The following is an 11,710-nucleotide window of genomic DNA, read 5'->3' as shown; positions in this document are numbered from 1 at the left end:
GTATTTGTCTTTCTCTGACTTATTCCACTTAGCATTACATTTTCTAGCTCCATCCATGTCATTGCAAGTGGCAAAATATCATTCTTTTTTATGCTTGAATTATATTCCATTGTATATATACACATCTTTTTTTTATCCATTCATCAGTTGATGGACACATAGGTTGCTTCCATATCTTGGCTATTGTAAAGAACACTGCTATAAACATAGGAGTATATGTATACCTTTGAATTAGTATTTTTGTATTCTTTGGCTAAATGCCCAGTAGTGCAATTACGGATCATAGGGTAGTTCAATTTTTAACTTTTTGAGGAACCCCAATACTGTTTTACACAATAACTGCACCACTTTGTGTTCCCACCAACGGTGAAAGAGGGTTTCTTTTTTTCCACATTCTCCCCAACACCAATTGTTTGTGTTGTTGATTTTAGCCAATCTGACATGTGTGAGGTGATATCTCATTGTAGTTTTGATTTGTATTTCCTTGATGTTGAGTGATGTTGACTGTGTTTTTATTTATCTGTTGGCCACCTATATGTCTTTTTTGGAAAAATGTCTATTCAGTCTTCTGCCCATTTTTAAATTGGATTATTTGTTTTTTGAGTATTGAGTTTTATAGGTTCTTTATATATTTTGGATCTTAAGCCTTCATCATATATGTCATTTGCAAATATCTTCTCCCATTCTGTAGGCTGCTATTCAGTTTTGTTGATTATTTCTTCCTTCGCTGTGCAGAAATGTTTTATTTTGATATAGTCCATGTCTCTCTAATTCTCAACACTTTGGGGGAAAGAAGTGATTTTTAAATTTTAGGTCTAGTGTACTGGTTTAAAAAGGAGACTTGTGCAGGAGTCTGCCTGGGTTCAATTTCTACCTTTGTTGCTTTCAAGACATGTGACCTTGGGCAAGTGGTGCTACCTCTTTGAGCCTTTTAAAAGAAACTCAAAACTTCTATGTTTATCAGAAGAGTGACAATGGTCACATGCGGGTGTGCTATACTTAGTAGAAAATGGATAGGTTGGTACAAAGTGGCCATATTATGGAACCAACTAAATGCTAACAAATACATAGTATAGATAGTTACATAAAAACAGCCTTGGTTCCATCTGAATGAGCATGAATTTTAGATTACTGGTATTCAGATTAGCAAGGATTTATTTTTAAAAATTTTTTAAAGATCTTTTATTTATTCATTCATGAAAGACATAGAGAGGCAGAGACACAGGCAGAGGGAGAAGCAGGCTCCATGCAGGAAGCCCAATGTGGGACTTGGTCCCAGGACTCCAGGATCATGCCCTGTGCCAAAGGCAGATACTCAACCACTGAGCCATACAGGCATCCCTAGCTAAGATTTAATAAAGATCAAAACAGGGACTCAGATGTTTGTGTGCCAATGTTCACTGCAGCATTATTCACAATGTTCAACAATTAAAGTCAGATAGTCAAGGATGGAAACAACTCAAGTGTCCACCAACAGATGAATATAAATATATAGACATACAATTATATTCAGGCATAAAAAGAAATGAATTTCTGATAGATGCTACAACATGGAAGAAACTTGAAAACATTATGTTAACTGAAAAAAGCCAGACACAAATAGTGTACCATTCTATTTATATGAAATATCTAAAATAGGCAAATTCATAAAGACAGGAAGTAGTTTAGAGGTTATCAGGAGCTGGGGAGAGGAAATAATGGAGAGGTATTGCTTAATAGTTACAATTCCTCGTTGGAGGGATGACAAAGTTTGGAAACAGCTAGTGGAGATGGTTGTACAACATTGTAAATTGTAAGCTAATGACACTGAATTGTACACTTTAAATTATTAAAATGGCAAATTGTATGCTATATTTATTTCTATAATAAGAAAATTAAAATTAAAAAGCTATAGCTGTAGTGATTCATACTCGCCTGGTTTTTCTCTTACCTCTTGGGGAATTAGAATTTAAGTATTAAAATCTAGAATATTAAGAACATATAACTTATATTTTACTAAAATATGTTATATTCCATATTTTTCCTCCTTCCTCCTATTATCTATAATTCTAGGACTTTTCTTCTTTTAAATTGAAGTATAGTTAATACACAATGTTACATTAATTTCAGGTGTACAACATAGTCTACAAGTCTATATATTAGGTTATGCTCACCACAAGTGCAGCTGCCATCTGTCAGCATACAACACTGTGACAATACCATTGTCACATTTTAGACTATACTCTCTATGTTTTATCTTTTATCCCCCTGATTTATTCATTCCATAACTGGAAGCCTGTATCTTTGACCCCCTCACCCTTCCCACCCCTCTGGCAACCATTAAGCTTCTTTATAGAATAAAAAGGTTGTACTATATACACATCTTTTTTTTTTGGTTTCCCAAAACATGATACAGCTCCTCAACAAAGGAAGTGCCATAGAGCATATCCATTTGAAGCTATGAGGCTTTTATTTATAATATATGACTTGAGGTCACTTTAAAACCATGAAATAACAAGCCATGTTATTACACAATTCTGCCTCCATGATTTTAAAGAAGCTGCTCAATGAGATGATCACCTTGTGTACCTAATCTCATCAAGCACAAAAGAAGCCACTCATGTCTTTAATGCTATCTATGTTTACAAAATCCATATTAACATTTAGAGGTATGGAATTCCAGTGGAAACAGTTATCTTTATATTTCATTAAACAGCAATAGGAAAATCAACTCTTGTCCTTTCTCTAACAGAGAGAGGAATTATATTCTCTCTTTTAGAGGAATATAATTGCAGGTGAAATGAATTGTCTTTCTTCTGTTGAAATGAAACTACAATCTATGTGCTCAGTGGCATATGCAAATAACAGATTGATACTTGGTTACAGAGAATTTTCTGTTCCCGACAACATCTGTTATACTTGACAGATGCTCTAGTGCCAACTTCACACCAAGTAAAGTGAGACTACAAGAAAGTAGAAACCCCCAGTGTTTTAACTTCTTTTCTGAACAAAAACACCATTAACCCAGACACTAGGCTCTGAACTGTATAAACTATATATAATGTTTGCACCTTGTGGATGCAGAAGCATATGTGATTTCAATGATTAAAATATCACATTCCTCACTCCCTGCTTCCTGACAGACAGAGATCTGGTTTACTTAATCTTCCATTTGAGTTCATAACATTTCAAAATGTTTTCCTTTTTTCTCCTATGACTATAAACGAAATAGAATATCTGGAAAATGTGAAATGTTCCTTCCCAATCATAAGAGAAACATCTTAATACTAGTAAATGCATACACAAGGAACATGAATGGTAAAATGACTCAAAAGGACATACAAATAACAAACACATGCTAGAGATTACTGGATTTTGCTAGTATCGAAATGAATGCAAGTTAAAAGAAAAATGAGATAGAATACATAAGGCATATCGCTTAAAATATGATTCCAAAGTCCAGAGTACTGCTGCATCAATAGTAAAATAGTACATATATATTTTCATTTTGGAAAATATTTTGGCATATCAAAGGTTTTTAAAAATATCTTTAAACTCACTTGAGGAAACTGCTGGTTAACTTTGTGCTGAAAAATAAATACCAGTTAAACACTAATGTGTATAATCCTCCACAAAATTTGACCATAGAGAAACTGGAGAAACAAAAAATATTTCTGGGAAATATAGACCCCAGAAACAAAAAGCTGAGCAGCCAATTCAAAGCACTGAATGTGTTTTGAGTTGTTTATATCTGGAAAATGAGTGCAAATAAGCATATGAAAAGATATTTCACATTATATGTTATCAGGGAAACACAAATTTAAACAATGAGATACCACTAAACAACTATTGGAATGGCCAAATCCAGAATATTAACACCATATGCTGGTGTGAATGTGGAGCAATAGGAACTCTCATTCATTGCTGGTGGGGATGCAAAATGGGACAACCACTTTAGTTTGGCAATTCTTACAAAGCTAAACATGCTCTTACAATATGATTTGGCAGTCACATTCCTTGGTATTGACCCAAAGGAGCTGAATACTTGTGTCCACACAAACACCTGCACATGGGTGTTTATGGCAGCTTTATTCAAACTGCCAAAACTTGGATGCAACCAAGATGTCCTTCAGCAGGTGAATGGATAAAAAAATTGTGGTGCATATGTTCATTAATAAAAAGTAATGAATTAACAAGGCATGAAAAGACATAGGGAAACTAAAATGCATATTACTAAGTGAAAGAAACCAATCTGAAAAGATTACTTAGTATATGACATTCTAAAAAATGCAGAAATATATGACAGTAAAAAGATCAGCAGTTGCCAGGAGTAGGGGAACAGGGTGAGGAGATGAATACATGATAAGGATTTTTAGAGTAGTGAAAATACTTTGAATGGTACTATAATGGTGGATAGATGTCATTATACATTTTCCAAGCCCATAGAATATACAATACCAAGAGTGAACCCTAAGGTAAAGTGTGGACTTTGGGTAATTATGATGTCAGTGTAGATTCACCAACTATAACAAAACTGTGTATCACAGCTATGACAGTAAAAACTCATGAAATCTCAATCAAGGTTTTAGTTGGATATTATGATAAATTTGATTAATTTTCTCTAAATTAAAAATAAGTACATTGCAAAAGGAAACACATTAAAGTCTTGAGGATGGTAGTCTATGAGATAAGAGTTCAGAGAGAAAATACAAAGAAAAATATATACTTTGCTTCTGCAATTCAACTAATTTAGGCAACTTACAATAAAAATATCTGACTTTTTTTAATTATAAAATTCAGAAAAAATATGTATACAAATGGGTTTATTATAGTCTTGTCTAAAGTGAAGACATAGTGTTACCCTTCTCAATATCTAACAGCAGAAGGAAAACACAGAAGAATTAAAATAGTATAATATTGTGCAAACATTAAAATAATAGGGAAGATATGTCGATGCATCTAATATGAATTTTTAAAGAAACTATTGTTTTCATTAAAAATAAATTTGTTTCATTAAATAGGGGTGCATGGGTGGCTCAATTGATTGAGCATCTGACTCGGTTTCAGCTCAGGTCATGATCTCATGGTAATGGGCGAGAGCCCCTGTTGGGCTCCATGCTCTGTGTGGAGTCTGCTTCAGATTCTTTATCTCTCCCCCACTGCCCACCCTGCTCAGACTAGCTCTCTCCCTCTCTGTCTAGTAAGTAAGTAAGTAAATAAATAAATAAAATCTTTTAAAAATGTGTTTCATAAAATATGCTTCATATAATTTATAATGTTAAAGACCCCAATCAAAAAAAAAAGGTCCCAATTATATGTGAACCAGATGATATATGTGTGACTAAAAATAAATCAAAGGTAGTATAAAGCATTATGTTAGCATGAGTTTAAGATAATAACTTCGTGCTAAAATAGTTTCTTTAAATGCTGTATAATATTGTCTTGAAAAGAAATACAGTTTGAAATACTGGAAGTTCGCTATAAGAAGTTTATGAAAGAAAACATGAGTTTCACAATTTTAAATGGAATTTTATTCAGTTATCAACTATCTGTGCTAATGGTGGAATGCCCAAATACAGTCATTATATATGTAGAAGCTTCGAATTTCATCTTCATAATACCTTGTACCCATTTATTGATATCAGTCTCATGACTTCTGCTTCCCTGACCATATTCTTTCTCTTTTCTCTCCTCTGCCCCTATCTAATGAATTCAATTCAGTAGAAACCTGTGGAGAATCTAGTGAAAAGGGGTTGGAGTAATCAGACAAGATTGCTTTCCCAATGAAACTTCCAATCTATCACTTACTGAACACTTAGTATGTGTCAGGTCCTATACAAATATTACACATGATATGTTCTATTTATATTATGTAGAACCAAGCACAGAAGAGCATGGACTGCACAGTGATAAAGCATGTGAAGTTATGCCAGCCTTTTGGACAATAAGTATGGTGTTATGTGTCGCATAAACAACACAAGGAACTTGAGTAATATATTGGTTAATGTTGTAATACTGCATTATTGCTGTCAACTGGTGCGCCTAGAACACTGGTGTACCAAGAACCCTCAGGAATTTGTTTGCATATTACCGTTAATGTATGCAATTTATTTTGCTGCAGCTGATCACAACTATTCCTATGGCAACCAATAAGAAGAAATGTTGTTCTGTGAAAGTTATGTGACTTCATATATCATGGACTTTTAGAAGATGTGTGAGAAACTTTGTTTTTTGAAGACTGAAACTGCATTTGGGCAGTGAATATTTCTAGAAAAATAGCAAAAACAGATTTAATGAGCAATGAAGAGAATTTGTTTTCTAGATGATGAGATACTCCTATATTGTAATAAGGACAGTGAAGTAACTGTTGCAGATCTGCCTAGGCATTTTTCTCCCCCTCCCATTGATCCTGTTGAGAGTGCCACTCAATACTAATTTTGAAAGAGAGTTGTCAACCTAAGATGGATAACTACTGGATTTATGAATTCCCTAAATTCATCTTCTAATATCAAGCTCCTTGTAAGGAAAAAAAGGAAAACTAAAATATAATCCAACAAAAATGACCCCAATAGAATAAGTTATCTTTTTGACCTGCAAAGTCTTCTTCCTCTTGTAATTTACTAAGCTGTTTTCCTAGTTTCTCAATTTCTTAGGAAGCCATCTATTGCCCTGCCTCTCAAGACTTCATAGTACCTTTCTTTGCATCTAGAAATGTCCCATTACACACACATACACAAACACATTGAGCTAGACTGATGATGTAGGCATTTCGAGAAGTCCTAGTTGGCAACAGCACAGTTTGGAACACTGGCAAACTCAGAGGCAGCTCCAGAAAGGACATGAAATCGGAGCTTGAGGTGAGCAGCTGTATAGGAAAGTTTGAGCAGGTGAATTGCTTTGTAATTGGTTTGAGTGGCAAACACACTTAGCTTCTGGTTTATTTCAGCTGGCTAATGGGGTGTCTGATGGGGATTACACAAGGGGCTAGTGCTGCACACTTACAAATAACCCACTGTCATTACTCGTGGTTAAATCTCTTCTCCTGTTATAGCAGCTGGATGTCAGATGGCCCTTTCAAAATCCAAGCCTCTAGAAAACACTGTGATTTCAGAATAGTCAATATAATAAATAATCAAAGGTAGCTGTTTCTTTAAAACATATTTTCTTAGAGAATATTTTAATGTCTTTAGGAATAGATTTTGGAAAAGATGTTGAAAGCTGACAAATGGTACATCCTTCAGAAATGAGAAAAACAAGGAAGCTTTATCTCTGCCAGAGAGAAGACTATAGCCCAAAGTCCCTAAAATACTATGAAAACATTGTTATCAAAGCCACAATGCAGCATGGATGCACAGAAATATGCTGAGAAATATAGATCACACTATTGCCAAGAAGCGCTTAAGGCATTCAGAGCAGAGGCTCTGGTGATAATTTATCACCAGTATGAAATCATTAAATAATGAATATCACATCTTTTAAATGACATTACAATTATAATTGCTATTCTAAAAGTGAAACATAATCCATGATTTGACCTTGGGAAATAATTAAATGTCTTTGGAGAGCTTCCACATCTGTATAAACATGACACATTTATATTAACATTATGTTTTCCCATAAAATAACATTAACCAGTTAACAACACAAGAACAATCCATTAATGGCAAAAATAAGGAAGTGAAAACCGATAAAATACTTAGAAATATTTTTAAATTAAATTTACATCTTCTTTAAAGAAACTTGTAACATTTCACCATCATGAATCATTATCAAGACTGATCAAAATGCAAATTGCTATCACATCAAATTGTAGAAATAACACACTTGAAGTCAATTTATGATGAATAATTTATACTATAACTCAAATTTATTTGGAGGAATAAGCAAGTTAATATAATAAAAAATATATATAAAGAGCTTGGATTCAGTCCAAATTACTAAATTTTAAATAATTCTATAAAATACACTTAAATTTGAATAGAAAAATAGAAGTAAATTGTGTTTTAGGAAAAGATACTTCTTATACAAAAATTATTTTATGATAAAAGCATGCAAAAGTATAGTATGCACTGTTGGACAAGGGACAGAATATTCAATAAATCCTGTTATGAAAATCGCTTGGTGCACCAGAATCTTTACAGTTTGCAAGGGTCAAAAACTTAATTCAAACTTCTATAAAGAAAAATAGGAAGGTGCAGGGCTCACTATAAGCATGACTGAATCCAAGAGTTTATTTTTTTAAAGATTTTATTTATTTATTCATGAGAGACATAAGCAGAGGGAGAAGCAGGCTCCCTGTGAAGACCCCAATGCAGAACTCAATCCCTAAACCCCAAGATCACACCCTAAGCCATAGGCAGATGTTCAACCGCTGAGCCACTCAAGTGCTCCTGAACCCAAGAGTTTAATTAGGCCATCAAGACGATGTCACTTCCCATTTTATTGAGTCTCCTTTTCTTTGTGATGACTTTATACTCAAGATTCCCCCAAATCCATATGAGCACAAATATGACTATAGGTAGCTTCAGGCTGGCATGTGACCACTAGAGCAACCCCAGAAGAAAAGGTAACTTATTCCTATTGGATTGCACAGAAGTATCTGGTTGACTTTCACTGGACTGCTCCACACGCTAGGTCACAATGCCTACATCACACACTCCACTTCACCTCATCACACAGTTTTTTTATGATCTCACAGCATCACAAGAAGAGTAAGCACAAGTTATTTTGCACACACAAAAGAAATCACATTCACCTAACTTTTGTTACAGTATATTGTTATTATTCTTCTATTTTATTATTAGTTATTATTGTTAACTTCATGCTATGTTTAATTTATAAATTAAACTTTATCATAAGTGTGTGTGTATATATAGGAAAAAACATCGTGTATATAAGGTTTGGTACCATCTGTGGTTTTAGGTATCCACTGGAGGTCTGGGACAAGGGGGTATGACTATATTTAAAACAAATGAAAAACATTCCATTCATAAAGCCAACATTCTGGGAGACTGACAATAAAGAAAATAAATGTGTTAAGTAAATAATACACTGGATACTGATAAATGCCAGGGATAATAATGAAGGAGGGGATGTGGCATTGAGAAAGTGAAATTTGAATGAAAATTAAAGCTAATTGAAGGAACAAAACATAATTACAGCGGGAGGAAGAACATTTCAGGTAGAAGAAATTGGAAGGGAGTTGTCCGCATGCCTGACACATTTGAAGACCGTACATATAAAAAGTTTGTAATCATAAAGAGAAACTGTTTTAAAAAGGTAATGAAAAGAACAGGGTATGTATTTGTGCACAGTATGTTCTCAATCATGTACAAATATGTACAGGAAAAGCCCAGTTGGAAAGACATAAAATAGTTAAAAGCAGGATTAAGGGTGATTTTTGTTCAATTTTCAATTTTCTGTGATTCTATTTTTTTCTAACAGCCATAAGTTCCTCTCATACTAGAATTTACATTTTTAAAACTATTGGACTGGAATGGATTGAGCAGCTGGAAGAACTGTACAATTATAAAATGTGGAAAATAAACCACACATCTGATGTTAAATACCAAATTTTCCACCTAAAATCATGCCAAGTTCTTAGTCTTGTACAACAAGTGATGAAAAGAGCCCCATCAATATAATATTTTTTATTCTCTTCCCAGAAGAATTGCTCAGCCAACAAATACCCAAACAAGAAACTTACTGTCTCATAGTGAGAACATCAGCCTCATGCTTAATTTAATTTATGACTTCATAGCAACTCACCAAATTTGAGATAATGTCTTCACATTCCTTATTAGTTTAGTGAAGTATCTAAAAAGGCACAACTGAAGCCTTAGCAGATGGCAAGCTTCAGTCCCTGAAATGGGATTACAGTTCTTTCTTTGCTGGGAGTTGACAGATGGGTCTCATCAGATGGGTATCATCACATACCTCCAGGGCAAAGAATGAGTGCACTGAGATTTCCCGGGGACAAATGTGTTTAAAGAGCACGTGCTGGTTCTGCCAGCTAAATCAATAAGGGACAGCTGATAGTTGGAACTATCAAGTCATGTTGGGTCTGGAAATTGCTCTTAACCTTTGCCTTTATCTGTAGACTGTCAACTCTGGAAAGAAACATCCAAAATGTAAGTGGATCAGATGGGATGCTGCATGATGGCATTCTGATTAGGCTGCTATTTTTTTTTTTTTTATGAATGGCTTATCAGGGTTGTTAGATGTTAAGCTGAATTGCTTTCTCTTCACATTATATCTCCAGTATATTATCTAGAACACAGTAGGGGAAACACATGTGTTGAGACTTGTTCTTTCACATGTTGGATGCCTCCAGGCCCACAGAAACAACTGCACATGCTGAACACTCTAAAAGGTTAGCAAAACATTTAGCAGAAGACTAACCTTCAGTTTGTGTTGAACTAGGATTAGACTGAGCTCATGTGTTTGGCCTCAGTTGTGCAAACCTGCTAACTCGGCCTTCAAAATACATCATCACAGGTACCTGTGACTCAGCTCAGCATTCATTTGCATATATGTAGCAGACATTTTCTTCTTGCAGTTCTGTTTACTCGTTATAATTGGTGATATTTTAAGTATTTTTGTTGATTTTATGTATCAGGGTAACGTCAGCTGCCATAATCAGTGGTGGTTAATACTTTTAAAAGTTTATATTTAGTTAAAGTTTACAGTTCGATACAGAAGTTCCTAGTCAGTAGATGGATTTCCTCTGCATAATAATTTAGGGATTTAGGCTTCTGTCAACTTGTGAACCCAGAACACTCTGCATCCAACCTGTGAGAGAGAACCCAGAAACTGTGAGAGGAAAACAGTAGAATTAAAATACCCCAAGTGATTTTTACAAACTCAAAGTTGAAACTTATCTCTTCTAGTCCTGTTTCAAGGGCAAAATAGTCATAAGGTCACATTTCCCAATCCCATTGAGTGGTTTGTCACTCAGTATCTTCTGGAAGGGGGAGCATGACTGGTGAACAGCTAGTCATTTCTGTCAGTGTCTCTGATTAGGTTCTTGTCAATGTCTGGAAATTTTTGGATGATGATGTGTCAAAGTTCTAATATCTTTCCTTCTAGGTTCAGAATTTTGTTGAGATAAAGAGATTGGAAGAAAAAGAACAATGGATGACTTTCAACCATCTCAAGTCCTAGAGCAAGCATATGGGTGGTGGACCTATCACTCACTTGCTTATACAGTCAAGGAAGAATTTATTACTGACTCCCTTATAGAACACCTCTTAAGAAACAGTAGGCTCTTGACTATTGGTAGCCTCCCCTATCATTTTCCTTTATAGTTTGTATCTGACTTCCTTAATCTGACACATATATGGCATTAAGTATTGTGTCTATTTCTTACTCAGATAACTATAGCAAATTATTCAAAAGCAAAGCATTAGTCAGGTAACTTTTGAACATATCCTTTTGTAATGAATGCACCCAAAGTCAGTATAGGTCTCATCATCATCTCAGGAAAAATGTTGACATTTTGGTCATTTTTTAAAAGATATTTATTTGTGTGTTTGTTTATTTATTTATTTTGGAGAGAGAGCATGAGCAGGTGGAGGGGCAGAGAGGAGAAGGGGAGAATCTCAAGCAGACTCCACATCAAGCTCAGAGCCTGACTCAGTATTTGATCTCATGACCCTGAGATCATGACCTGAGCTGAAATCAAGAGTCAAAAGCTTAATTAACAGACTGAGCCACCCAGGCAATCCATGGT

This window comes from Canis lupus, chromosome 7 (genome assembly GCF_003254725.2).
Source record: "Canis lupus dingo isolate Sandy chromosome 7, ASM325472v2, whole genome shotgun sequence".
Lineage (NCBI taxonomy): Eukaryota > Metazoa > Chordata > Mammalia > Carnivora > Canidae > Canis > Canis lupus.
The sequence above is the reverse complement of the archived record's forward strand: the minus strand, read 5'-3'. Positions refer to the sequence as shown.